This window comes from Silene latifolia, chromosome 10, assembly GCF_048544455.1.
Source record: "Silene latifolia isolate original U9 population chromosome 10, ASM4854445v1, whole genome shotgun sequence".
NCBI classification, from domain to species: domain Eukaryota; kingdom Viridiplantae; phylum Streptophyta; class Magnoliopsida; order Caryophyllales; family Caryophyllaceae; genus Silene; species Silene latifolia.
Window position 1 is genome coordinate 79875092 of NC_133535.1, and position 27198 is coordinate 79902289.

At 40.8% G+C, this 27198-nt stretch overlaps 1 non-coding gene across 1 annotated transcript; it reads left to right on the plus strand.

The window, feature by feature from the left end:
• The first annotated feature begins 20067 nt into the window (after nucleotides 1–20067).
• LOC141610279 (small nucleolar RNA R71) lies at nucleotides 20068–20174 on the plus strand. Its single transcript, XR_012528182.1, has one exon. It is a non-coding gene; the product is annotated as a small nucleolar RNA R71 (small nucleolar RNA).
• Nucleotides 20175–27198: the final 7024 nt, after the last annotated feature.

The window sequence follows — 27198 nt, forward strand, 5'->3', positions numbered from 1 at the left end:
ATTAATTTTTGTTAGAAGGATGTTTTGATTTGATTTTGATGAATGTGGTTGAGGAAATCTTGTTTTTGTGATGGAGAGGATGAGGGTTTTGAGTATTGGGGTTTATGGGTAGTGTTTTGAATGAAGGAATGAAGAAATGAATGTGGGAGGGGGTTTATAAAAGACCCGAAAATTTTGAAATGCAGGGGAAAGACGGGCGGCTTTCCTTAGGGACGCCCGGATTATGTCTGTTCTGGGTTGAGAAATCCTCGCCTAAAGATGGGCGTCTTTGAGCAAAGACGCTCGAATTGTTCAGCTGCGGGACGGGCATCTTTCAGTGAAGACGGGGGATTCCTTTCCAGGGATTTTCTTGTTTTTCTCAGCCAAAAAGACGGGCGTCTTCTCTTGCAGGACGGGCGTTTTTTTGAGGACGGGCGGATTCTTTTGTAGGCCGCCCGGATTTGCTAACAGTCCCAAAATTTCAAAAATTCAGCTCATGGAGGACGGGCGGATTCTGACCAAGACGCCCGGGTTGCCTGAAGACGGGCGGGTTCTCTTGAAAACGCTCGGATTCTACCCATTTTACCCGGATTCAGTTCCATCCGTGTACTTGCATATCCCGCGTCATTTTTCATTCTTCAAAATCTCGTGTTCTTCATTGTGGAGGCACTACTAAGGCATGGATAGCCTAGGCAATTGCTATCCCCACACTAAGCTAAAGCACTACGCATTAATTGAAAATATTAGTCCCTCCCTCACTTCTCTCAAAAATGATAATTATCTTGATCAAGGCATAAAAATCCAAAAATGACAAAAATGCAATATAAGAATTAAAATGCGAGTTAGGAGTTAGAAGTATTTACAATTGGTGGTTTAGGTAGGACTCCACCAAACTCTCATCCTTAGTGAGATGTCATGGGGGCATGTCCAAGGTGTTGTTGATGTTGCTCAACACCTTGAAGAAGTAATCAAAAGCTTGTTCATTGTCATGATAAATATCTTCAATAGATCTTTGCCCTTGTTGTCAGTCTTGATCGATAGCATTACCAATATAGGGATTGAAAATCCCTTCAAACTCATCGTCCCAAAGACCACACACTTCATCTACTTGATCACTAAATATCTCTTGAGTTGATTGAGACAACTCTCCCATTATCTCGTTTTGGCCAATGGGGCCATCTTCTTCATTGCTTGACTTTGGTGAGCTTTGTAAGCTCTCTTTGTTACAATTCACTTGGTCTTTGAATGGAGCATCTTCAATTCTCTTCTTCCATTGGAGTTCCGACTTCTTCCTATCATCCTTCCGGCTATAATGATCAATCATAAAACATGGTTTATGCAAACAGGGAGCTCTCATAGTCTTGTCAAGATTGAAAGTTATACTCTCATCTCCCACTTCTAGAGTGAGCTCTCAATGTTTCACATCAATCACCGCACCCGCGGTGTGTAAGAAAGGTCTTCCTAGAATGATTGGAATGTTGGAGTCTTCTTCCATATCAATAATGATAAAGTCCACCGGGATGAAAAAGTTCCCAATTCGTACGTGTAGATACCCGTATCCATCGATATTGGAATTTATAGAGAACCCGACAAACACCCGATGATGATAGGACACATGCATTTACTAGTTGTCATTGTCATTATTTGGGTTCGTTTTACGATGTAGAATGAGCGTTGTCGACGGAGTATTTTAATTTAATGATATTTAAATTAAAGCTTTTTTAGAATTTATTTTCTCAAGTTTATTTTATTGAAAATAAAATAAATAAATGATTTGAAAAATCATTTTATGAGTATATTTGATTTGAAAAGTCATTTATTTTAATGTGTTAATCGATTTGAAAAATCGATTTAAAAATCGAAAACTTGTTTTAAACACGTGTTTTGGAGCTCGATTATAGCTCGGTTTTTGAGCCCGTTTTCTTTACGAGTTGGCACGAATCTCGAGTACACTAACCAACCTAAGCCTCTACCCATCCAACCCCAGTTCGAACCCCATAACCACGGCCCAAATCCCGTCCCAAATCCTCCCCAACAGCCCGCATAAAAACAGAAACAGCAGCCCCCCTGTTTTGCGTGCCAAATCCCGAGCCCAAAACCCGCTCCAAACACCACCAAAACCCGTGCCCATTAACCCTAACCCATACCCTAGTATCCTACCCATATTACCTTACCTTAACCACCAAGAAAACCCGTCACAAAGCCTCTCAAACCCTCACAAAAGCTGCTGGACAGCAGCTATGCGTGAATGAGCCTGTCTGCCTCTCCCCCTTTTACCCTACCTTAACTCCTTGTAAATACCACCCCTTCACCATACATTCATTCCTCTAAGTTCTGCATACATACTACCTTCACTTACAAGCTTTAAACTCCAGAAACAAACCCTAATTGCCTCTCAAAAACCCTAGACAAAACCGACATACAAACAGAGAATCAGTTTATGTGTCCTCTTTGAAACCGTTCGTTCTCCCTTCAAACCTCCATCAAAATTCGAGTTTCTTGTTCCTAATTAACCACACAACATCCATCTACACATTAGACAAAGATTTACGAGCCAAATTGCCCTTGAGAGTACACGAATTCCCTCGAAAAATAGAGTGTTATACACTCTGTTTTCGCGGCTTTTCCTGTCTGTCCAGTTCTGTTTGTGCTCGTTTTTCGTGCCCAATAATTCAAAACGAGCAGGGGTTGTTTTAAGATCTCTGTTCTCCTCTCTTTCTAGTTTTCAAAACATCTTTTAAATCGAATTTTCACCGTGAAACGAGAGAGAAATCGTTGTTTGAAAGTTGCTGTCCAGATTTGCAAAAAACGTGTTGTTTGCTTTGTTTCTTCGTCGACGACGGCCTCTCGAGATAAAATCTACCATCGATTACGACCCAAGACGGTGTCAACGATACATGTAGGTTTAGGGTGCATCAAATTCTCCTCTTTCTCCCTTTTATTTCGTTTTTTATGTTTGTTTTTTATAGTTCGTTGTTTGTTTATCGTTTTTGTTTATCGATTGTTATCATTAACTATGAAACTAGTTTAGTCCGAGTATGAGTTAAAGTACCACCATGAACACCCGCGTTGACTTGAGATGGGAAAGAAACCGCTACATCAGTCAGTCGTAACCCCCGTCTCATTTACATATCCTCGTGTTCAAGGTAGGGCATTAATAAAACGAATTCTAACTTTGCTCTTCGCTTTTGACCCCTCTTTTGTTTCGTGCAATTCGACCCACCCTAGGACCATTCACATGTTAGTATTACCTCTGATTGTTAACACATAACTCGTTTAAATGACATTAGATCAATTTAATAACCTAATTAGACACGTTAGGGTACATCGACATAGCTTTAAAAATCAACTGACGATTCTGTAACTTAATTGAATGCATCTCTCTCTTTCAACTAATTTCTCGCTAGTATAAGAGTGCGTGATTAGCACCGTCTTATTAACACTCGATCAGTTAAATTAATTAGCGAATTTGACCTAATTGGACCCCTTTAGGCCGTGTAGAATACACGTTTGCAAGACATCTTTTCAATCGATCAACGTCGTTTCTAACTTGTTTTCTAACTTGTTTTCTAACTTGTTTCCTAACCCGTTTCGCAGTCATCTATCTAACATAATGAATCTAACCTAAGAATTAGGGTAGGCTAGAACGTGTAGGTCGTGTTTGGCCGTGTCCTTGTGGTCTTTTTCTCGTTATTTTCTTATCTTTATCTCGTTATTTCGTATCTTGTAATTACTTTGTTTATCGAGTCATGTTTGGTAGCTTGTTTGTAATTAGTTTTACTTTTATCGAGTCAAAACCTCTTCTGAAAACCTTAGTCTTGTTTGGTTAGATGGTTGTGCCCCAATGCAAGTAAGAGCGTAGTAAATCGCATGTTGTTTAAAGCAACATGGCCCGATTTATGCTAATGCATGCTTTGGTGTGTGACCCAATGTCTAATTTGATAAGATTAAGTGAAAGCACGCATTACGAGGAGTGACCAAAGGCCGTGAGTCATGTGAGCCGTGGGCCACCCCTTTGTGCACGGTTCCCTAGGCCGAATGGCCATGTATGGTGTCGTATATAGCAATTGTATTTAGATCGAGTTGTATCTTTAATTCCTCGTTGTGTCGGCATGAAATGCCTGGGTTGTAATAGGGTAGATCCCAACGGCTCCCCCATTCCCATCAAGCCTTGTTTGTTTCGTTTATATTTTGTTAGATCAATCAATCGACATGCTAAATTACAACTTTGACAAAGTTAGTTTAGTTGCATCTAAATCGACATAGAAACTTCACATGTTAGGGTTTTAAAAACGATGTTTGCATATCATATATCGTGGTAGCTATGACCTTGTTTGAAATCCGATACTTGACTTAGTAGAGGCCGTTATTGACGGGCGGGGTTAGGTGTCCTTATGGGCTTCCTAACACGTACCCTCACCCCTTACTCAAGATCTATGGTTTGTGGATCCGTCTAAATACCATTGGATTACGAGAGTCATTCAAATCGAGTGATATAGGGTACAAGTCTTTATCTTTAATCACTCCTAGTCGATTGGCTTTATGCTTTTCGATGAAAGGTGTAAAGTTGACTTGAACGGTTCCAAGTTCCCAAAAAACTTGGTGGCGACTCTAATTTGTCTTAATTCGATTCGAAAGAACCTCAAGTCGATTATGCCTAGTGTGGATCCCGCGGACGCAGTTCCCGAAGGCCTTGTCCACAGTTTGGCGACTCACTGGGAAAAGAGGACTAGTTACACTTTGTTTCTAGGGTCTTTTCCTCCGAGGTGAAACTTGAAAAGAAAGTATTGGAAAGTAAAACATTACTCATAGTGCTACGATTCATGCATAAACCCTTAAGGATTTTCCCGGGCCGTCCCAGCGTTTCTTTGTGATGCGTGGGGGGCGACGTCCCACTATGCCAGGAACTCGCACATTGCTTGCTTCCGCTCCGCCTCGCGTGGTTCTTGATGGTGGGGATGCTCTTCTAGGTACTCTACCTAAAGGCCCTTGCTCTATAAGACCGCAAAAGGATGGAGGGCATAGACCTTCTTGTAGAAGACTTGCCGAGACTTAGAGATGTCTAGGAGCATACACCCTTATAACATGAGAATGACAATGTGCAAGGTGTTTTCCCGAGTCTTTTCAAAATTTTCCATGTCAATTTCAAAACCGAACTTTTGAACAAATTACTCTCAAATAGCGTGATTTTCAAAACGCGGAATGCTGCCTAAATAGGACTGGAATTTTCGGCCAAAATGAGCTTTTATAGCCGGCATGCTCCCCATTTCAAATCTCATTTTCAAATCAATCTTTCGTTTTTTCCAAATTCAATCCAAAATGTTTCTCGAACCTCAACTAAGCATGAAATGCGTCGAGTCATGTCCGGGTCATGGCCGTGTTAGGCCAGGCGTTTTTCCGTTCCAAGAGTCTAGAACACGACTCTGTTGGGTCACCCAAGCTCACCTCTTGGGCTTTGAGTCATGTTGGTCGACCATTTGGTCTAGGATAGTCCACAGAAACGTCCAAGCTAGGCCCTTTAGGACGTTTCACTCGAACCTAAGGACTATGTTGGTCCAATCACGGGTTTAGTCACACCGAGTCCAGTTTAGAATCGAGCTATGACAGCTTGAGTCATGTCGTTTTGTCGAGTCTAAAATGAATCAAGGTCTAAATCCAACCGTGAGTCGAACCTTTTGGTTAGTCAATCATAAGTCGAGTCTTTGTTTGAGTCAAGTTGGTGTCGTGTCCTTAAGTGTGCAGGGGCTCTTACTTTAAATATTGACTCGGTTCTGGGTTTTCTTGTAGAAAGGCTGCCAAAAACCCGACTTCAAGCAATGGAAGATGCTGTTAACAAACTCACTGAGGCCGTGAACCTCATGATGGCCAGAATGGATGTGATCGAATCCAAGCTTGGTGAAGATTCCTCTTCATCTACCCCACCTTTGACTGATCTGGAGAAACGGTTCAAGTTCATTGAGGACCGTCTGAAATTCTCCCAGGGGAAGAACATCCACTACGAAAATGCTAGGGCCTATGCCCCAGTTCAGGATAAGTTGCCCACAAACATGGTACTCACTGATATCCCAAAGTTTAAGGGCACAGAAGATCCAGTCCACCATGTTAAGGCCTATAAGGGGTACTTAGCACTGAAGGGAGTACCTGCTGACATGCTCTCTGAAATTTTCGCTCAATCTCTGGATGAACACCCGAAGGCGTGGTTCTACAATCTGGACCTTAAGAACTTCCCCACATTCGAAGATATTACGGTGGAGTTCTACAAGCACTTTGCTGATAATGTCGAGATTCAAAACAACATAAGAACATTGGAGGTGATGACACAGAAAGACAAAGAAGGCTTTACTGAATTCCTTGCAAGGTGGCGCGCTGAAAGCATGAAATTAGCCAAGAAGCCTGACGAAGTTGAAATGGTAGATAAGTTCGTAAAGAATCTACGACCTATTTACCACAATGCTCTGAAATACCAGAATTTTGGCTCTTTCAAAGAATTTATAAGAATCGGGATAAAGGTAGAAGATGATGTCATAAGGGCAGAGGCTGAAAAGCCGAAAGGGTACCAAGGGGCCTCATCATCTAAGGCCAAGGCCCCAGCAACCACCCATATTGATGAAGCCATCAATCTCTTAGAAGGGCAATCGAAGAAACCGCAGCGCCAAGCTCCAAGGGCATTCACCGATATCGGATGCACTTATACATACGCTCTCCAAAGGCTCATAGCCCAAGGAAAGCTGAAGCCTATTGGTCCAACTCCGGACCCTCCTGCTGATCAACAAGGTAAATGGTATAAACCAAATGCCTACTGTGCCTTTCATCAAGGGAAAGGCCATGATACTGAAAAGTGTTATTGACTGAAGCACGAAATTCAAGACATGATTGAGAATGGAACGCTCCCAATCCCAGCCATAAAACCCAATAACATCACCAATCCATTTGGCGATCACGCCAACTTTGTTTCTGTCGAAGACAATGTCGATTATTCCCATCTTATCCGCCCATGTCACTTGAAAGAGGTGTTTATCGGGAAGATATTTGCGGATTGCTTTGAATTCTTTGCAAACCCGAAGAATGAAATTCAAGTCGGGAGTCTTGCTCTAGAATGTACTCCTCTCGTTAACGAAGTTAATAAAAGACAATTCTGTTCACCAACCTTTATCACTGGCGTAGATCCTCAGAGGACTACCTCGGGATGGAGGCAGACCATCAAAGAGATCAAGGACAAGAGCCGAGCATCTAAGTTGACAGCTAAATAAGGGAAAGCTCATGACCATATTTGAAAATTATGAGTCGGGATCTGTTTTCTTATCTTAGTCGAGTCGAGTCTAGGACTTTCTTTTCTTGAAGTTGAGTCGTTTGTTCCACGATGACCTAGGGTGTGTCCTAGGAATCGTTCCTTCGAGTCTGTTAAGAATTTGCCTTCCCAATAAAAGTTGCAGTTTCGTTTCCAAATATGTCTTGTTTCCCATCCTCAATCATTTCGAAATATGATAAAACGCACAACACACTCAAAGGCATCCCTGGGGTGGAAATATGTCTCGTTTCAAAATGTAAGGTACACTAGGATCCTGTGTTTGATTCCTTTACCTATTCCATGTCTGGCGGTAGAAAACCTCCATCAAAACAAATGCTTAACGCAAGCCTTTAGATGATTCTATGATGAACCCGGACTAGCTCCTGGTTTCCCTATCGATGATGGAAGGCAAGCCCATCCCCACAAAATCATCCCATCTCGAAGGGAGAAGATATCAACCCGTCTAACAAGGAATTGTTAGTTCCTACCCAAACTAGTTGGCGAAGCCCAGTTTTCAAGGTGTATCCATTTATGACTAAGAGAATGAATAGAAGTCCATTTTCAAAGAGAGAAAAAAGATGAAAAAGAATGAAAAAACGAGAAAAAGAGAAAAATTGGAAAAATGAAAAAAAAAATGAAAAAGAGATGAAAGAAAAAGAAAAAAGAAAAAAGATGTTGAAGTTATTGCGGAATGCTTTTTGGTTGAATGTCGAAGTTACGGAAGCCAAAATTCAAGTCAAGTACCCATAGTTGAGGTTCAATGGGCGAAGCCCAAAAGAGTAAGTAGTGACCTCTTTACCCTCTAAGTCCTTCCTGAGACAGTTACAAGGGGATAGTCAAGAATTTTGAGAATCATTCCGCTTGTTCTGTTAGTACACCCAAGCCTTTAGGATCCAGACATGGAAATTTGAACCCACATCGATTCCCAACCCATTTTGTACTCGGGTTTCATCAAACCTGAGACACCATTTCCAACCACGTTATAAGCCATAGCCCTTGGCCTTAACACCACAAAAACGAACCTTCAGAATGATGGTTTACCTTTCAAACCTATTTTTACCAAGCTCCACATCCCAAAAGATCCAAGCCTTTTTGTACCAACCCTAGACACGGGATTTAACAGTACCTTACAGGCTAGAATGGGATACGACATGATACTTTAGGTGAAACCTTCGAGTGTGTACACACAATCAAAATGCCAATTTAATGCACCTCGATCGAACTACGTCGGATTTGATTTCGCTCCACGCGAATACGTAGGCAGTCCTTCAGAATAAGGGATTCAATGCACTCATCAACCAAGTTGTCATCTTGTCGGTTTCTTACGGGTCTTAACCAAGTCCAAATGAAGCCACCTTTGTTTGAGTCGGTCTTAGCACTCGATGTAGACTAGGATGAGGATATAGGTTCGGATAAATAGTATCGAGTCTCAGAATGAGCTTTATCGAACGGTTTAGGCAAAGATGCCGAGTCATATAGATGTAGGTTTGTGTTAGGACCAGAAAATATGAATAACCCGCTGAAAAGAAAGAAGGCGTGGAAGAAAAATAGTAAAAGCCCGCTGAAAAGAAAGAAGGCGGTGGCAAGAAATGATGAATACTCGCTGAAAAGAAAGGAGGCGAGGAGAAGAGTGACAGAATGTTCCCAACAAGAGTGATGTGTGATGTCTAAGTGTTCTCATAAAATCAGTCTGTGTTTAGTGTCTGGGCGAAGCCAACGTTGTTGCTCTGTGAGTTTAATCCACCTTGTCAATGCCAAGTGATCTTGATTCCCATGTACCCTCGGGAGCACGCCCATGCCATACGATATCTCCGTCCCAAGTTCGACGACCTTGTGATTTCCATTTGCCATCTTTTGGCGCCAGAATGGCCAATTTACATTTCTACCCCCAGAGAGTCAATAATTGAATTAAAACTCGTGCACACTTACGGTTTTATTTTCTTTTTTTTGTTTTACGGTAGGTTCAGGCTGAGCAGGAGTAAGACTGAGTATTTGAGGTGTCAGTTCACTAAGGTGGCGGGGTTGAGATCGACAGAGGCGGGGAGTATTATTTTCGATGGGAATGTTGTTGAGGGTTCGGATTTCTTCAGATATCTAGGATCTATTATTCAAAAAGATGGGGAGTTAGACGGTGATGTGGCTCACAGAATTAAAGCGGGATGGTTGAAATGGAAGAGTGCTTCAGGGTTTCTATGCGATAAAGATATGCCCCAAAGATTAAAGGGAAAATTTTATCGAACGGCAATTAGGCCTGCCCTACTTTACGGCTCCGAGTGTTGGGCCGTGAAACATTGTCACATTCAAAAGATGAGTGTGGCGGAGATGCGCATGTTGAGGTGGATGTGCGGACATACAAGGAAAGATCGGTTAAGGAATGAGGTGATTAGGGAAAAGGTAAAAGTGGCGCCAATAGAGGACAAGATGATGGAAAACCGATTAAGATGGTTTGGCCATGTAAGAAGGAGACCTATGGACGCACCAGTTAGGAGGCTGGAGACTTGGAGAATAGAAAAGGTCCTTAGAGGCAGAGGAAGACCGAGACAGACATGGTTGAGAGTGATAGAGCACGATATGAGAGTTCTGGGGCTTGAGGAGAGTATGGTGACGGAGAGGGCACAATGGAGGGAAAGGATACATGTGGATTTTTAGTTTTTTGATGTTTTTGACAGATTTAGTGTTTTTTATTTCTTTAATTTAAAGAAATTAAGTTATTTATTTTTCTCTCCTTTATTACACACTTTTTCAACAACCACTTTCTTATAGTTTTTACCTGGTTCATTCCGGATCCTTAACTCTATTTCGGTTTTTAAAAATCGCTTTAATCTTTTCTCTCGATTTAAATTTTAAATTTTTATAAAAGAAAGACGGAATTCGATTTTAAAACCTCTAAGTTCACCTTGACTTTCCATTACATTTTCGTTCTCCCTTTTTGTTTTTCATCTTCCCTTTTTATTCGCATTTTGAGGCGTGCGTTCACCCATGGACGGTTCGAAAGGATGATTCATGTCAGCCGACCCCAAATCATTTTGGGATTAAGGCTCTGATGTTGTTGTTGTTGTTGTTGTTGTGACGGTAGCGGGCTACGCCCACGTGGTTTACAGGTTATACAGAGTGTCTGAGTCGTGTTTCATGCTCACCCATCAAGGTTCGATTTCAAAAAAAAATTTCAAAAACTATTCAAAGTTCCAAAAACTTTTTGCGAATTGTGGATAGATGATCCAAGTAGTAGAATCTTTGCGGGTCGATGGCCCAATCATTCAAAATTTCAAATTTAATTTTGAAGGGTCGATGGCCCAACATACCAAGTGATGTCAAATTTAAACTTCAGGTCGATGGCCCAATTATTCAAAATTTTCAAATTCAATTTTCGGGTCGATGACCCAGTATTTCAAGTGATCCAATTTTAAGATCGATGATCCAGATGTGCTTATGTGATGATTATTGCTGGTACATTTTTTTCTATGTTTCAAATATAGCAGGATATGCTTCAACTTTAGAGCCATCACAAACTGGGGGCTCTGAAGCCGTTGGCTTCAGAGACCATTATCAAGATGTAAAGGATGACATCCACCAAGAATTCAATTCAAACACAAGAGTATGAAATGGAAGAATTCCGCAGCTGAAAGCAAATGATGAAAGCGGCGGCAACCTCCTCGGAAAGTCCCGTCCCATTTTGGCACCTGCCAGTAGATGATAAATTTTGGGCAAATGTCAGCAGATGATGAATTTTGGACAAACGCCAGCAGATGATAAAATTTTGGGCATGTGTCAGCAGTTGCCGAACTACGACGCGGGTTTGATTCCGTCAGAAACGGATACGTAGGCGCCTAAGGATAAGGCTCAACCCACCATATATGCAATTTATGGGTCGATGACCAACGATGACAATTTGACGCAACAGAAGCAAGAGTTAATCTCCGACGAAGTTTCAGGTATGATCTCTTCTTATGGCTGGCGAGCTTATATACGCAAGTCTAATGGACTATAAACGACCCGCGGAATCCTCTGGTCGAGAGGGACCTGGGGTATACTTTAACTTTCGCCTTGTCCAAGCCTCAGTCAAAGTGGGGGCTCTGTAGATACCCGTATCCGTCGATATTGGAATTTATAGAGAACCCGACAAACACCCGATGATGATAGGACACATGCATTTACTAGTTGTCATTGTCATTATTTGGGTTCCTTTTACGATGTAGAATGAGCGTTGTCGACGGAGTATTTTAATTTAAATGATATTTAAATTAAAGCTTTTTTAGAATTTATTTTCTCAAGTTTATTTTATTGAAAATAAAATAAATAATTGATTTGAAAAATCATTTTATGAGTATATTTGATTTGAAAAGTCATTTTTTTTAATGTGTTAATTGATTTGAAAAATCGATTTAAAAATCGAAAACTTGTTTAAACACGTGTTTTGGAGCTCGATTATAGCTCGGTTTTTGAGCCCGTTTTCTTTACGAGTTGGCACGAATCTCGAGTACACTAACCAACCTAAGCCTCTACCCATCCAACCCCAGTTCGAACCCCATAACCACGGCCCAAATCCCAAATCCTCCCCAACAGCCCGCATAAAAACACAAACAGCAGCCCCCCTGTTTTGCGTGCCAAATCCCGAGCCCAAAACCCGCTCCAAACACCACCAAAACCCGTGCCCATTAACCCTAACCCATACCCTAGTATCCTACCCATATTACCTTACCTTAACCACCAAGAAAACTGATACCGTCGTTTAATATCAAAATTTAAATTTATAAAACCGAACTAAACTAACAGAAGCTAGTGGTAGTACGGGTCGAACCACAGAGAGACAAGGTTAATTATGTTTGCTAATTTTTAATCTATTGAAATAACAATTAAAGGAGGATCCGTAATGGAATCTATAGAGGATATGGCGTCACAAGGTTTGACTTGCATCGGTGCCTTATGAACGCCGGTCTGGTAAAGGGTCAAATTTTCATCCCCTACCTGCACAGTCATGGTCCTATCCCCGAAATTTATCACCGCACCAACAAAGTGCGCGCAGAATGGTCGTCCTAAAATGATAGGAGTGTGTCGGTCTTCGGGAATATCCAAAACCAAAAAGTCAATGGGAATAAAGAATTTCCCTATCTCGCACGTATGTCCTCTAAAATACCTATTGGCCGTGATTGGGTACGATCGGCCATCCGCACGGTAATATCGATGTACGAAATTTAGTGAAACCAAGTCTCCTAGCAAGAGACAACGGCATAACACTGACACTAGCCCCTGTATCACATAGGGCGTTATCGACCAAGTGGGTCCCAATACAGCAAGATATGGAGAAACTACCCGGGTCAAATTTTTTATTTGGCAGCTTATTTTGAAGATGGGCAGTGCCCGTCGCAGTGAAAGCTACTACATGATGATCCTCTATATGTCGTTTACGGGATAAAATATCTTTCATAAACTTCATATAAGACGGTACTTGGGTAATTAGATCAGTGAAAGGAATAGTTACCTCAAGGCTCTTGACGATCTCCAAAAATTTGTCGAACTGACGCTCCAACTTTGCATTCTTCAAATGCTCCGGATACGGGACTACAACACTGGCCGTAGGATCAGCAACCTTCGGCTTCCGTAAGCTTAAAACTTCCGTTAAATCATCAATGAGTATAGAATCATGCAAATTAATTTGCGGGTTTGCGTCTCAGATCGGGAGGTCGATCGATCGATCGATATTAGTGGTCGATCGACCAACTTGGCTGGCATGAACAGTTTCGCTCGAATTAATCTCGTCAGTGAGTCGATCGATCGATCGACAATGGTGGTCGATCGACCAGATTATCGGTGTGAATAGTTTCGATCGAAACTATTTTATCTCGACGCTTGATCGATCGATCGAGAATGTTGGTCGATCGACTAGAAGTCGCATTCAAACTCGTTTCCGCACTGAATTTAAACGAGCTTCTTCATCATTTCCCGAGTCTTCCTTTGGCTCGTCGGGACTTTCATAAGAAAGGCCACTCCTGAGATTGATGGCATTGATCGTCTCAACCGGCCCTTCACATTTGCTTGAAGAATTAGCAGCTTGCTTAGCCTCCATGTTCTCCAATTGTTTCACAAAATTCCTTGAGGACTCAATACCGGCTGCTTCCATATTCGCCACTTGAACCAAAAGGCCTCAGGCCATTTCCCTCAATTCCTCGATCTCATTTGAGTTATGAACGGGAATTTCAACTCTTTCCTTAGAAGCTTCAGAGGTCTCGAGCTTCTCGAGACGGGCAGTAATAGAAGTAATGAGTGTCACAACGGCACTCATTTCATCACTTTGTTTTCGCGAATTTCCACGCGAACTTCCAAACTCGGCTCTATAGACTGCCATCTCCTTAATAGTGTTCCAACCCTTAGCATAAGCTACATTATTTCGAAATCTACCATTTGCAGCCGAATCAAGGATGACTCTGTAGTCATCATACAAAGAATTATAAAATTGGTCGCAAAGGTACCACTCCTCAAAACCGTGGTGAGGAACAGATCGAACCAGCTTCTTAAAACGGGTCCATGCTTCATGAAATTCCTCATCGGGTCCTTGCTGGAAATTTGAAATTTGAGCTCTTAAAGCATTGGTTTTCGCAGGCGAAATATAATGTTTGCAGAAAGCCAGTGCCAGAGATGTCCAGTCTGTAACTCTAGCTACTACCTTATCAAGGTAGCGATACCACTGACGCGCAGAATCTTTCAAAGAGTAAAGAAACATCTTCTCCTTAACTTCATCTTGTGTCACTCCAGTAGATGCGGGTATGGAACAACAATAATCCGTAAATAATTCCATATGCTTCCAAGGATCCTCATCTGGTAGACCAGCAAACTGATTTAGCTCCACCAATTCGATATAGGAAGGACGAATTACAAAAGGGGGAGTAAACCCTTTTGGAAGGTCGTGTACTGTCGGCTGAAGATTATCAGATATAGTAGTCATGCTTGCCAGAATGAGAGTACTCAAGTCTTCCTCTCAAAATCTTACTTCTAACTTCTGCAAAAGCAAAACTAGAAGCAAAAGTAAGCAACGGTCTCAAGGAACCAAAGTTCCTTGAGACAAGAAAAATAAATTAAAAATAAAGCAAACAAAATTATACCGTCTCCCCGAATCAACGCGCCAAAATTTGATACCGTCGTTTAGTATCAAAATTTAAATTTATAAAACCGAACTAAACTAACAGAAGCTAGTGGTAGTACGGGTCGAACCACAGAGAGACAAGGTTAATTATGTTTGCTAATTTTTAATCTATTGAAATAACAATTAAAGGGGGATTTTGATTTGGTTTGAAACTAAATTGCAAGTGAAATAAAATGCTGTAAAAAGATGAAAACAATAATAGAGAAATAGCTAGGACGATCGGTTCACTACAGTTTCGACGGCATTAATCTAAAGTAGGTCTGATATGAATACGGTATTCGGGTAAATGACAGGCCCTCACGGTCCACTATCAACAGGAAACACCCTTTCGGTCTGAATTCCCTCCCTAAATCACACTAACTAACTTTCGTTCTGGTCAGTGTAGCTAAGTCTGCAACTTCTATCTCCTTTCGGTCTCAAGAAATTCCTATTGCCTTTCGGTCTCAAGGGTAGACTAATTATCATAGTTTTCTAGGTCTATTCTATTCTAATCTCTCGATCTAGGTCTAGAATTCCCAAGTCAATTAACAATTCTCCTTTTGGTCTCCTCATTAAATATAGCAATTAAATAACTATGATAAAGAAATTACCGACCTAAACAATCCTACAACATCCTAAGCCGTCTACACCATAGATCCCCTCACATCCTAGCGAAGGAAATCTAGCTACTCATATTGATAATTGAAATAACAATAAGATGCGTATAAACTAAATAAGAAGACATAGCAATTGAATTGAATAAATAAAAAGACATAAAACAAATTAACTAAAAGCAATAACTAATAACAACAAATAAACAAGAAAGCAAAAGAGTAATTATTGAAAGATTAAGAGTAGAAATTACAAATAAAATTGGAGGAAGAAGAAGCAACGAAGAGCCGTTCCAAGCAGCCTCCCAAAACAAAACATAAAACTGAAAACTGAGTAAAGGAATGATAATCCCGCCTTTAGGTTTTAGAAGTCTCTCTTATATATAATAAGAGATTATTATTTCCTAAATAAATAAATAAAAGATAAAAGACTAATCACTAAGTCTCGCACAGACAAATCTCGCTGCAGCATAAACTGGTCGATAGACCACAAGACCCAGTCGATCGACTGAGTATAGCTGAACAGTAGCTTCTGGAACTCGCGCTCTGGTCGATCGACCAAGTAGGCCAGTCGATCGACCAAAGGTGCAGTACAGTAGTGCATTCTGACGAATTCTGCAGCGCGCAACGATCTTAAAACAGCTGCCATTTCTTCGTTACTTGGTCAAATCAGGCGTTCTACGCGGCTTTGGAAAGCTAAGAGGATAAGCTTTCACCTCCAATTGGAATCACTCAATTATCTGCCCTAGAACTCGAGATATAGCCATCTGAAGCAGGCTGGAACATCGTGAAGTGCTTACTTGCTTGTTAAACTCGTACGCACCCATGCTTTTGCTATCTTTAGGCCTTGAAACGCGCACCAAGCTCATTCCTCGAGTCACTACTCTATGTAAAATCCTATGCTAAACACTTTGGGACGGATTTGGCTCATTATCTACTAAAGTCCGCGATAATCTGCAATATTACATAAAAAGGCGGAAGTCGACGAAAAGGGGGCAAATAGTAGAATAAACTACTAATAATAGACATAAAATGCGTGGAAATAAAGATGTAAAACATCATATTATAGACACGCATCAAAAACCCGTCACAAAGCCTCTCAAACCCTCACAAAAGCTGCTGGACAGCAGTTATGCGTGAATGAGCCCGTCTGCCTCTCCCAGTTTTACCCTACCTTAACTCCTTGTAAATACCACCCCTTCACCATACATTCATTCCTCTAAGATCTCCATACATACTACCTTCACTTACAAGCTTTAAACTCCAGAAACAAACCCTAATTGCCTCTCAAAAACCCTAGACAAAACCGACATACAAACAGAGAATCAGTTTGTGTGTCCTCTTTGAAACCGTTCGTTCTCCCTTCAAACCTCCATCAAAATTCGAGTTTCTTATTCCTAATTAACCACACAACATCCATCTACACATTAGACAAAGATTTACGAGCCAAATTGCCCTTGAGAGTACACGAATTCCCTCGAAAAACAGAGTGTTATACACTCTGTTTTCGCGGCTTTTCCTGTCTGTCCAGTTCTGTTTGTGCTCGTTTTTCGTGCCCAATAATTCAAAACGAGCAGCGGTTGTTTTAAGATCTCTGTTCTCCTCTCTTTCTAGTTTTCAAAACATCTTTTAAATCGAATTTTCACCGTGAAACGAGAGAGAAATCGCTGTTTGAAAGTTGCTGTCCAGATTTGCAAAAAACGTGTTGTTTGCTTTGTTTCTTCGTCGACGACGGCCTCTCGAGATAAAATCTACCATCGATTACGACCCAAGACGGTGTCAACGATACATGTAGGTTGAGGGTGCATCAAATCCTCCTCTTTCTCTCTTTTATTTCGTTTTTTATGTTTGTTTTTTATAGTTCGTTGTTTGTTTATCGTTTTTGTTTATCGATTGTTATCATTAACAATGAAACTAGTTTAGTCCGAGTATGAGTTAAAGTACCACCATGAACACCCGCGTTGACTTGAGATGGGAAAGAAACCACTACATCAGTCGGTCGTAACCCCCGTCTCATTTACATATCCTCGTGTTCAAGGTAGGGCATTAATAAAACGAATTCTAACTTCGCTCTTCGCTTTTGACCCCTCTTTTGTTTCGTGCAATTCGACCCACTCTAGGACCATTCACATGTTAGTATGACCTCTGATTGTTAACACATAACTCGTTTAAATGACATTAGATCAATTTAATAACCTAATTAGACACGTTAGGGTACATCGACATAGCTTTAAAAATCAACTGACGATTCTGTAACTTAATTGAATGCATCTCTCTCTTTCACCTAATTTCTCGCTAGTATAAGAGTGCGTGATTAGCACCGTCTTATTAACACTTAATGAGTTAAATTAATTAGCGAATTTGACCTAATTGGACCCCTTTAGGCCGTGTAGAATACACGTTTGCAAGACATCTTTTCAATCGATCAACGTCGTTTCTAACTTGTTTTCTAACTTGTTTCCTAACCCGTTTCGCAGTCATCTATCTAACATAATGAATCTAACCTAAGAATTAGGGTATGATAGAACGTGTAGGTCGTGTTTGGCCGTGTCCTTGTGGTCCTTTTCTCGTTATTTTCTTATCTTTATCTCGTTATTTCGTATCTTGTAATTACTTTGTTTATCGAGTCATGTTTGGTAGCTTGTTTGTAATTAGTTTTACTTTTATCGAGTCAAAACCTCTTCTGAAAACCTTAGTCTTGTTTGGTTAGATGGTTGTGCCCCAATGCAAGTAAGAGCGTAGTAAATCGCATGTTGTTTAAAGCAACATGGCCCGATTTATGCTAATGCATGCTTTGGTGTGTGACCCAATGTCTAATTCGATAACATTAAGTGAAAGCACGCATTACGAGGAGTGACCCAAGGCTGTGAGTCATGTGAGCCGTGGGCCACCCCTTTGTGCACGGTTCCCTAGGCCGAATGGCCATGTATGGTGTCGTATATAGCAATTTTATTTAGATCGAGTTGTATCTTTAATTCCTCGTTGTGTCGGCATGAAATGCCTGGGTTGTAATAGGGTAGATCCCAACGACTCCCCCATTCCCATCAAGCCTTGTTTGTTTCGTTTATATGTTGTTAGATCAATCAATCCACATGCTAAATTACAACTTTGACAAAGTTAGTTTAGTTGCATCTAAATCGACATAGAAACTTCACATGTTAGGGTTTTAAAAACGATGTTTGCATATCATATATCGTGGTAGCTATGACCTTGTTTGAAATCCAATACTTGACTTAGTAGAGGCCGTTATTGACGGGCGGGGTTAGGTGTCCTTATGGGCTTCCTAACACGTACCCTCACCCCTTACTCAAGATCTATGGTTTGTGGATGCGTCTAAATACCATTGGATTACGAGAGTCATTCAAATCGAGTGATATAGGGTACAAGTCTTTATCTTTAATCACTCGTAGTCGATTGGCTTTATGCTTTTCGATGAAAGGTGTAAAGTTGACTTGAACGGTTCCAAGTTCCCAAAAAACTTGGTGGCGACTATAATTTGTCTTAATTCGATTCGAAAGAACCTCGAGTCGATTATGCCTAGTGTGGATCCCGCGGACGCAGTTCCCGAGGGCCTTGTCCACAGTACGGGAACATCTTCCCATATCCCTAATGGTGTCTTCGTCGATCTATCGGCCATTTGGAGTGTGATATTGGTGCATTTAAGCTCTCCCATCCCGAACCTTTTACTCACCGAGTACGGCATAACACTCACACTAGCCCCTAGATCACATAAGGCTTTGTTGATTGTGGTGTCGCCAATGGTACACGGTATTGAGAAGCTTCCCGGATCCTTGAGCTTTGGAGGTGAACTCCCTTGAAGTATTGCACTACTCACCTTGGTGAAAGCGATAGTCTCAAGCTTCCGGATCGACTTTCTCTTTGTGAGGATGTCTTTCATGTATTTCGCATAGGCCAGCACGTGATTGATTAATTCCGTGAAAGGAATTGAGACTTCCAAATTCTTCACAATTTCCATAAATTTTCCAAGTTGGTCATCAAATTTGGGCTTGGCTTGACGACTTGGAAAAGGAAGTCTTATCACAATGGGCTCCTTCTCCTTGACCTTGTCTTCATTTTTCTTTGAGATTTCTTCTTTTGATGGTTCTCCATCCTTGGAGTTTTGCACAATTTCTTCCTTGTCACTAGCTTCCACAACTTTATCCTCAATTTGCTTCTTCGGTGCTTCATACCCTGTACCACTTCTCAAGTGAATGGCACTAACCGTTTCATGTCTTGGGGGATTACTTTGAGGTGGTAATTGCCTCTTTTGTCTTTGTGAGCTTGAAGATGCTAGTTGAGTCAATTGGGTTTCCAACATTTTGGTGTGAGCTAGGATGTTGTTGATGGTGGTTTCCTTTGCTTGACTATCCTTTTGCATTTGAGTGAAAAACTCTTGTTGATTCTTTTGCATTTGAAGGACCGCTTTTTGAACATAAAATCCTTGGTCATTTTATTGATTGTATAGAGATTGATTTTGGTAACCTTGGTTTTGGTTGTAAAAGGGTCTTTGATTTTAGTTTCTCATGGGAGGTGGGGTGTATGTTGTTTGAGGGTTTTGAACATTTTGGCTTTTGTATGAGAGATTTGGATGGAATTTGGTGTTTTCATTGTAATAGTTGGAGTAAGGGGTACCACTCTTGTATGCTTGGAAAGCATTCACTTGTTCATTTGTTCCCCTACATTCACTTGGGTCATGTCCCAAAGTTCCACAATTCTCACATATCCCACTTGGGATTTATGAAGATGCCTTCATGGCATTAACATGATGCTTTGGTGATTTTGAGGCTTCTTCAAGTCTAGCCATAGCCTTTTCAAACTTCAAATTGATGGTATCAATGTGAGCACTAAGTTGAGCACCCAATTGAGTAACGGAGTCCACTTCATGCTTTCCTCCTCTAGTAGCCTTGCGAGGTCTACTATATTGTGAGTTATGGACCGCCATTTCCTCAATTTTGTTCCAAGTTTGATTGTCATCAACTTCGGTGAACATTCCATTTGATCCCATGTTGAGAATGTTCCTTGAATCTTCATATAGACCGTTCCAAAATTGTTGTACCAAGAACCACTCGCTAAGTCCATGGTGAGGACATGAGCGACAAATTCGTTTGAACCACTCCCAAGCTTCATACAAAGATTCTTCATCCCTTTGCTTAAAACCCGTAATTTGAGCTCTTAGCATTATAGTCTTTTCCGGTGGGTAGAACTTTTTGTAGAAAGCTAGAGCCAACTTTTTCCAAGAATCAATTCCAAGAGTGGCCTTATCAAGGCTCTTCAACCATTGTTTCGCGGTGCCAATTAGAGAAAAAGGAAATAATACCCATCGAATTTGGTCTTGAGTTACACCGGTTTGAGAAATCGCATCACAATAATCGCAAAAAGCCTCCATATGAGAGTTAGGGTCTTCACTAGGCATCCCCCCAAATTGGCTTCTTTTGACTAATTGGATAAATGCGGATTGGCAATGAAATTTCCGGTTAGATGTTGTGGTGTGGGAGTACCATTGGGTAGGTTCTCCTCGGTGGGTACGGAATGTGATGAAAACATAGGCATTGTGGGTTGATTTTGTGTTGTATTTTGTGTTAGGTTCTCCTCAACTTCTCTCGCAAAAGGGTTGATGAACTCAATAGTTGGTTGAATGTCTACAACCTCACCAATACCTCTCAAATTTCTCCTAGAAAATCTTCTATTCGTTGTCAAAGTTCTTTCAATTTCACGATCAAAGGGTAACAAGTCACCTTGTGACCTTCCAGACATGCAAAATATCAAACAACTCGAAAACAATTAGAACAAACCTTGAGGAGTTTTACTTCCCCAAGGCAAAGAAAGACACAACTAATAACAATATAATAAAATATATATCAAGTTAACACCGTCCCCGGCAACGGCGCCATTTTTGGTCGGAGTGAATCTTTTCGGTAACTTGTCGTTAGCAGCACCTAGACCAAAACATAATTTATAGCTTCACAAACAACTCTACAATTAGTAAAGGGGCAAGTAAAGGTCGGATCCCAAGGGACGAGAATTGAAATGAGATTTCTATTGCAACTAGTGGTGTCTTAGGGGTGTCACAATTTGGGTTGATGTAGAAGGTCACTAAACTAAATAGCAATAAAAGTAAACAAGTAAGATGAATTGAAAAGGGTTGTAAACAATTGATAAAAAGCACTAGGGTATCATGGGGTCATAGAGGATTCATGGGAATTGATCATACAAACATGTTCTCAAATTATAAGCAAGCAATTATTGTTGTGATGGATTGAGTTGGGTTATATCTTACAATCCTAGGAAAGTTTGGGTCCCGGAGCCGAATCGATTAGATTGTACAACACCTATAAGTCGACTTAGTCTTCCCTACTCAACAACATGCATGGTCTAATGAGACTCCAATTGGTTTATGTCTTTCAAGTCTCATTGAAAAGACAGGCGATGGGTAAAAAATGCAAGGATTCATAGGCTCGCATTTCATCAAACATAACATGTGCATGAGTTGAGATCATAACAAGCAAGCAAATAAACCATGAAAGCATATTAATTTAAGCATGAATCATTCCCCATGTTGGTTTCCCCTAATTACCCATTAACCCTAGCTATGGAACTACTCACTCATTATCATGTTTAACATGCTAGCAAGGTTGTCAATCATACCAACAAAGTGAAACATGATGAACAAATGAAAGTAATTAGCAATAATTAAAAAGGGATTAAGAGAATTATACCTACTAATGATTCCAATAATAAAGCAAAGAATAAAAGAAGTACTTGATGCTTGATTGAGAGGTTGTCAATCTCCCAATAATAACCCAAATAATCTTCAATTACCCAAAATAAAGGATGAACAAAAGAGAGATTAAGGAAATAAAACTTGTATTAAAACTTGATTAATTGTTGATTACAAGATAAAAGAGAGATTTGATTGATATTAACTACACTAGAGATTGCTAAGAAGAACATGCTCTTCTAATTATACTAATGGGGTATTTATAGTGGAGATTAGGTGTAGGAATTAGGGTTAACTAAGGGCTTAAATGACGATTAAGTCCCTAATTAAGGAAACGCCGGTATTTTCGGAAGGATGGGCATCTTTCTTTGAAGCTTGAAGAAACGAATTTGTGCTGTCTTGGAAACCGTGCGTCTTAGGCACGGGACAGCCGGATTCGTGAGTTGCAGCCCGGGCGTCTTTGGGAGAAGACGGGCGCCTTCTAGGGTTGCTGCCCGGGCGTCTTGTAAGGAAGACGCACGGATTGTGGCTTGGTGGATGGGTGTCTTCTTGGGAAGACGCACGGATTGTCATGCAGCGTGCTTTCTTCTTCTTTTCTTCCCTTTTCTTCATAAAATCCTTGGCGATTTCCTCGGGGATGCAAGGATCTCTTCTCATCATTGCCCATCTACTATAGTATGTACAAAGACCTTCTAATCTTGTCTCTCCTTGATGCTTGGTCATTGAATTCAATCAATTTAGTCTCGTTTTGCCATGAAAATGCAAGGTTTGCACTCCTTTCCTACCAAGGACACAAAACCTCAATGAAAATGCAAAACAAAGGACTAAAGACAATAAATGACCCAAATATGCACTAAAAAGCATGGGAACAAGGCTAATTCGGGGACTAAATATGCTCTAATTATGGTCACATCAGAATCACAAGGACAGGTTCAAAAAATTCTAACAAGATTAACAAAGTGAAGATTTTGACAAGTTTACAGGATTGGAAAAATAAAGTTCATAGGTTCAAACAAAAAAATTCAAAAGCAAACAAAACTTCGGGAAATAAGCAAAGTAAGCCAAGGAAGGCCATTACCATCATATTAATAAAGCCCTTACCCCCTGGGGCAAAGGCACCAAAATATTCATTAAGGCCAGGGATAATCTCCCTGACTTATGCAGAAACAAAGAAAATGAAATTGTTTGTCCTGGGACATCCCCCCTAGATGGGCCAATACCATCAAAGAAATTTCAAAATTACTGCTCCCCTTTGGAGACAGCGTTAGCACTTCCACTTTTGGCTTGATCACCCTCAGCATCAATATCCTGCTCCCCTGGAGAATCGACTTCCTGTTCATTCCCCATATTATGCAGGTCAGGATACTTAGAGGCAGCAAAGGCCATCTCAGCTTCAGGGTTCCAACTCGCCCTGGCCTCAACAGGCTCCAACATGGCAGCCGCTCTCCCCTTAATATAAAAATACAGGGAGGCATCATCAAGCTTGACCTCCAAATCATCCCTCTCCAGGGTAAGCTCCTCATTCCTATCCAACGCCTCCTGCAAAAGTTGTGTACTCGAGCCTGCCTTAGCCTTAGCAGCATCCCTCAGGCTTCTCAGCCTGCATCTTCGCCAGGTCAGCAGCCCTTGCAGCCAGGTCAGCCCGAACAAAGTCTAGTTCAGCCTTCAGCTTATCATAATCTGATCTCATAAGGTCAATCTTGGCTACCAGAGAAGTAGCCTGATAAGCGATGTGGAGACAGGCCTCAGCACCCTGAACAAAAACAAGAATAGTATAAATATTATGTCATAATAATAAAAACCTCTAAATAAAATACACATATTACTAAATACACATAATAATAAAAATAGCATACCTCCCTTACAACAGCCAAGGCACTTGCCAAAAGGCTCACAGAGTGATCTACTAAAGCAACTACCTGGGTAACAGTATGAATAGGATCAAGGGTGAGTATAACATCTGACTTGGAAGCAACATAGTCCCTGATTTTCACCTTGGTAGCCTCCACATTATCTACCCTGGCTCGCAGTTCCCTGACTGGGGCAGACAAAACAACCTCCTCTATTTTGCTCTTCTGAGTTGCCGAACTTGTTTCAGCAGAGGTAGCAGGAGAAGTAGAAACCTTGGAAGCATCAGGCAACTCGGTTAAATCAATGACAAGCTCAGCATCATCGCCTCCGTGGGAGACTTCCTCCTTAATCTTAGCCAGCCTGGCTGAAAGGTCAGCCATACCAAACCTGGCAAGGCGAGTGGATGACCTAGTAGCTATAACACGAAACACTATATTAGCAATAAAGACAGGCTATCATTAAAAAGCCAAAATAAAAAGAAAAGAAAAAAACAAAATTGACTTACTGCCTGAGGTAGAAGCACTGGCGGCCTTTGAAGGCTTTGGTACCCTGGCAGCACCGTCAGTCTTCAGGCAACGAAGGAGATGACCAGCCCCACAACAAAGACGCCAAGTCCTTTCCATTGGAGGAATAGCAAGAAAAGCGGAAATATTTACAGTAGGGTACTCAATTTCAGTAACCCACTCATCAACTGCGCACAAAGGAGGTATAATACAATTTAATTTATTTATTTAAAAAAAAACTAACGAATAAACATGCATGATAAAAGGAAAAACCAGGGCACTCACCACCAACACAAGCATCATAGTTTAAATACGCAAGATCATGGCCCACAGAATTGGTCCTGATAAACATGTACCCAGCAGCCCAGTTCTTGTCATGGCCACTATCCAGATTGCTGAGAAGAGGAGTAGTAAAAGGCCTGACCTTGAAACTTATGCGGCCAGGACTATTGGTCTTGACAGCGTAGCAGGCTTTCAAGTCTTCAAGAGAAAAAGAGATATTATGTTTTTTTGCAGAGATATTCAACAGAGCAGACTACTTTCCACACCATAGGCATCAGCTGATAAGAAGGCACACCAATTTCTTTGATGACGTCCACCATAAGTGGAGAGAAAGGAAGCTTGCAACCAGCCCTGAAGGCCCAGTCATGATTACAGAAACAACCAGGACATGCCCAGTCAACCGTGACAGGGGAGTTTTCAGGGATCCAGACTTCAGAATCAGCAGCAAAAATTCCCTTATCCTTCAACACCTTCTCAAATTCAGGTTTCAGACAATTTGAAAGAGACTGATCATCTTTCAGAGCTTTTGTGGGTTCGAATTCAAATTCACCATGGAAAATTGAAATCATCTCAAGAGGAGAATCAATCGGTTTTTCAACCACAGGAGGTTGAGCAGCGGGAGATGAATGGAGATTTTCAGAAGTAGTCCCTTCGGGGTTCTAAACGAATGGTGTTCCAGGAGGCATTACTTCCCTAGAAGATTTCTATTTTTCTGGCCATTGTTGGAAAATTATTGAAGAATTATTAATCGAGGAATTAAGAGAACTTGCAGAAGAAGATTAAGTTAGAAAGGAGTAGATTTTGGTGAAGATCAAATCAATGAAGTAAAAGAGTATTTATACTCGGTGAAATTAGGGTTTCAACCGCAACTTGCAAAGATAATTATTAGGGAAGTTGCAGTAATTGCAACAAATGGCTGCTGCCGCACGGTTTTCCAAGCAAAAAAAAAATTTTGCCGAGACCAAATGGCTGCTGCCGCACGGTTTTCCAAGCAAAAAAAAATATCGATTCAAATTCGTTTGATGAAAAACACATAGAAAAATTTACGTGGCCTCGCTCTGATACCACTTGAGGGGTAATATCCGTATAATACCCTTAAATTATAGGACTATAACGTAAATTTAATATGCAATTTATTGTCATAAACGAAAAACAACAATGAAACGATAAAGATTAAGAATCAACCTCGGGTCCTTTGTAGTGCGGCGTAATGAACAGGAATCAAAGTAGATTTCCTCCTAATTGTTGCACCCAAGACCGTCTGAGACTATGCCCTTGTGCTAAAATTACTCTCTAATTGACTTGCAATATTGAGAGAGTTGTTATGTGAATTTTTCCGATGTGAGATCTGAATTTTGAGAGGCAATGTTCTCAAAACCCTAATAATTTTTCAAATGAATAACAATTAGGTTACAAAAGAGAGAGAGCTCTCTTTTGTTTGCTTGGTTCGGCCAAACCGAGTGGAAGAGGGGGAAATGGGCTTTCATTTTCTCCTTATTTTAACTCGTGGTCCGATGCTAAAATGTATATGACGCGGTCTTTATTATAAATCGTCATCGGTTATCGGTTATTAAAACATCAACTAATGTCACGGATTAGTTGAATTATTAATACATGTCCGACAAAGACAATATTGTATAATTAATTCAATATACATTAATTAAATATAATCGTTTATATTTAATTTACGAATTAACTGTTTAATTCGCCTTAGCCCATTTTATTTAATCCGTATTAAATAAAATATCTCAACATCACATTTTGACTAATTACTAGTCAAATAACTCGGACTAACTGATTAGTCAATTTTTTGGCATCAAAATGACTGTATTTTAATACCGTCTCATCTCTCAAACGTATCCTATAGGTGTGACTTTTAGGGACCAGTTGATCACCGCCATCTGTATGACAATAACGTCAAACTTATCTAGCAAGCCAACCGTTATTGATAAACGTGGACCAACTGATTATAATACAAAAGTATACCCTTTGATCCTTTTAGAGATTTATAAGTCCTTGCACTAACTGTAAAGGACACCAGCCCCAACAAGCTCCCACTTGTCCGTACAAGTGTATGTGCAATGACGTTATCCGCACTCACTTTGGAGGACACAAATCAACAAACTCCCACTTGTCCGTACAAGTGTATGTGCGATAACCGATTCTCATATTCATTTAAAATTTCTCCCACTCAATGTAAAACAATTTGCAGATCCGGATCCGCAAAGGTCGTATTTTTACAATCGATCCAGTATCTAGAGTGTTTTCCCCGACTAGAGAGTAACTCAACTGATAAAACGAATTCGTATTCGAGCATGGCCATGCATTTCGATTCTGACTCCTCGAGTGGCCCTGAGAAATATCGAGTACCCGATAAAGGCTGAATATTTCCTTCAACTCGACTCCTTCCGATCTAAGCACGATGAAATGACCCGAAAAAAATCTACTTGGCCCCCTGTTACGGATGACCGTGAGAAAGAAACCAAAGTCACCCAAAATCCGCCTTAGTCTCAAGAGACAATCGATAGTCAAAAGAATCGACTCTTAGGATCACCATGGAGGTCCTATCCACGACCGGGCACCGAATGTTGTAAAACATTTAGGACTCCACGTCGATGTCACAATTGTGTCCTACGAAATATCCGTATAAATCGCCTCTGTGATTGGTCGACCAACCTTTTGACTTATGGCTCGTTGAACCCACCATCAACCAACGTCACAAAATAATTACCTTGAGTTATCAACTCACGTGGGCAATTAAGGACCAAAAATATAATGTTTGTTCAGTTCACTTTGTGGTGTTCAAAATTGTCGTACAATACCACATGAAAAACAAAATCTATAAATAT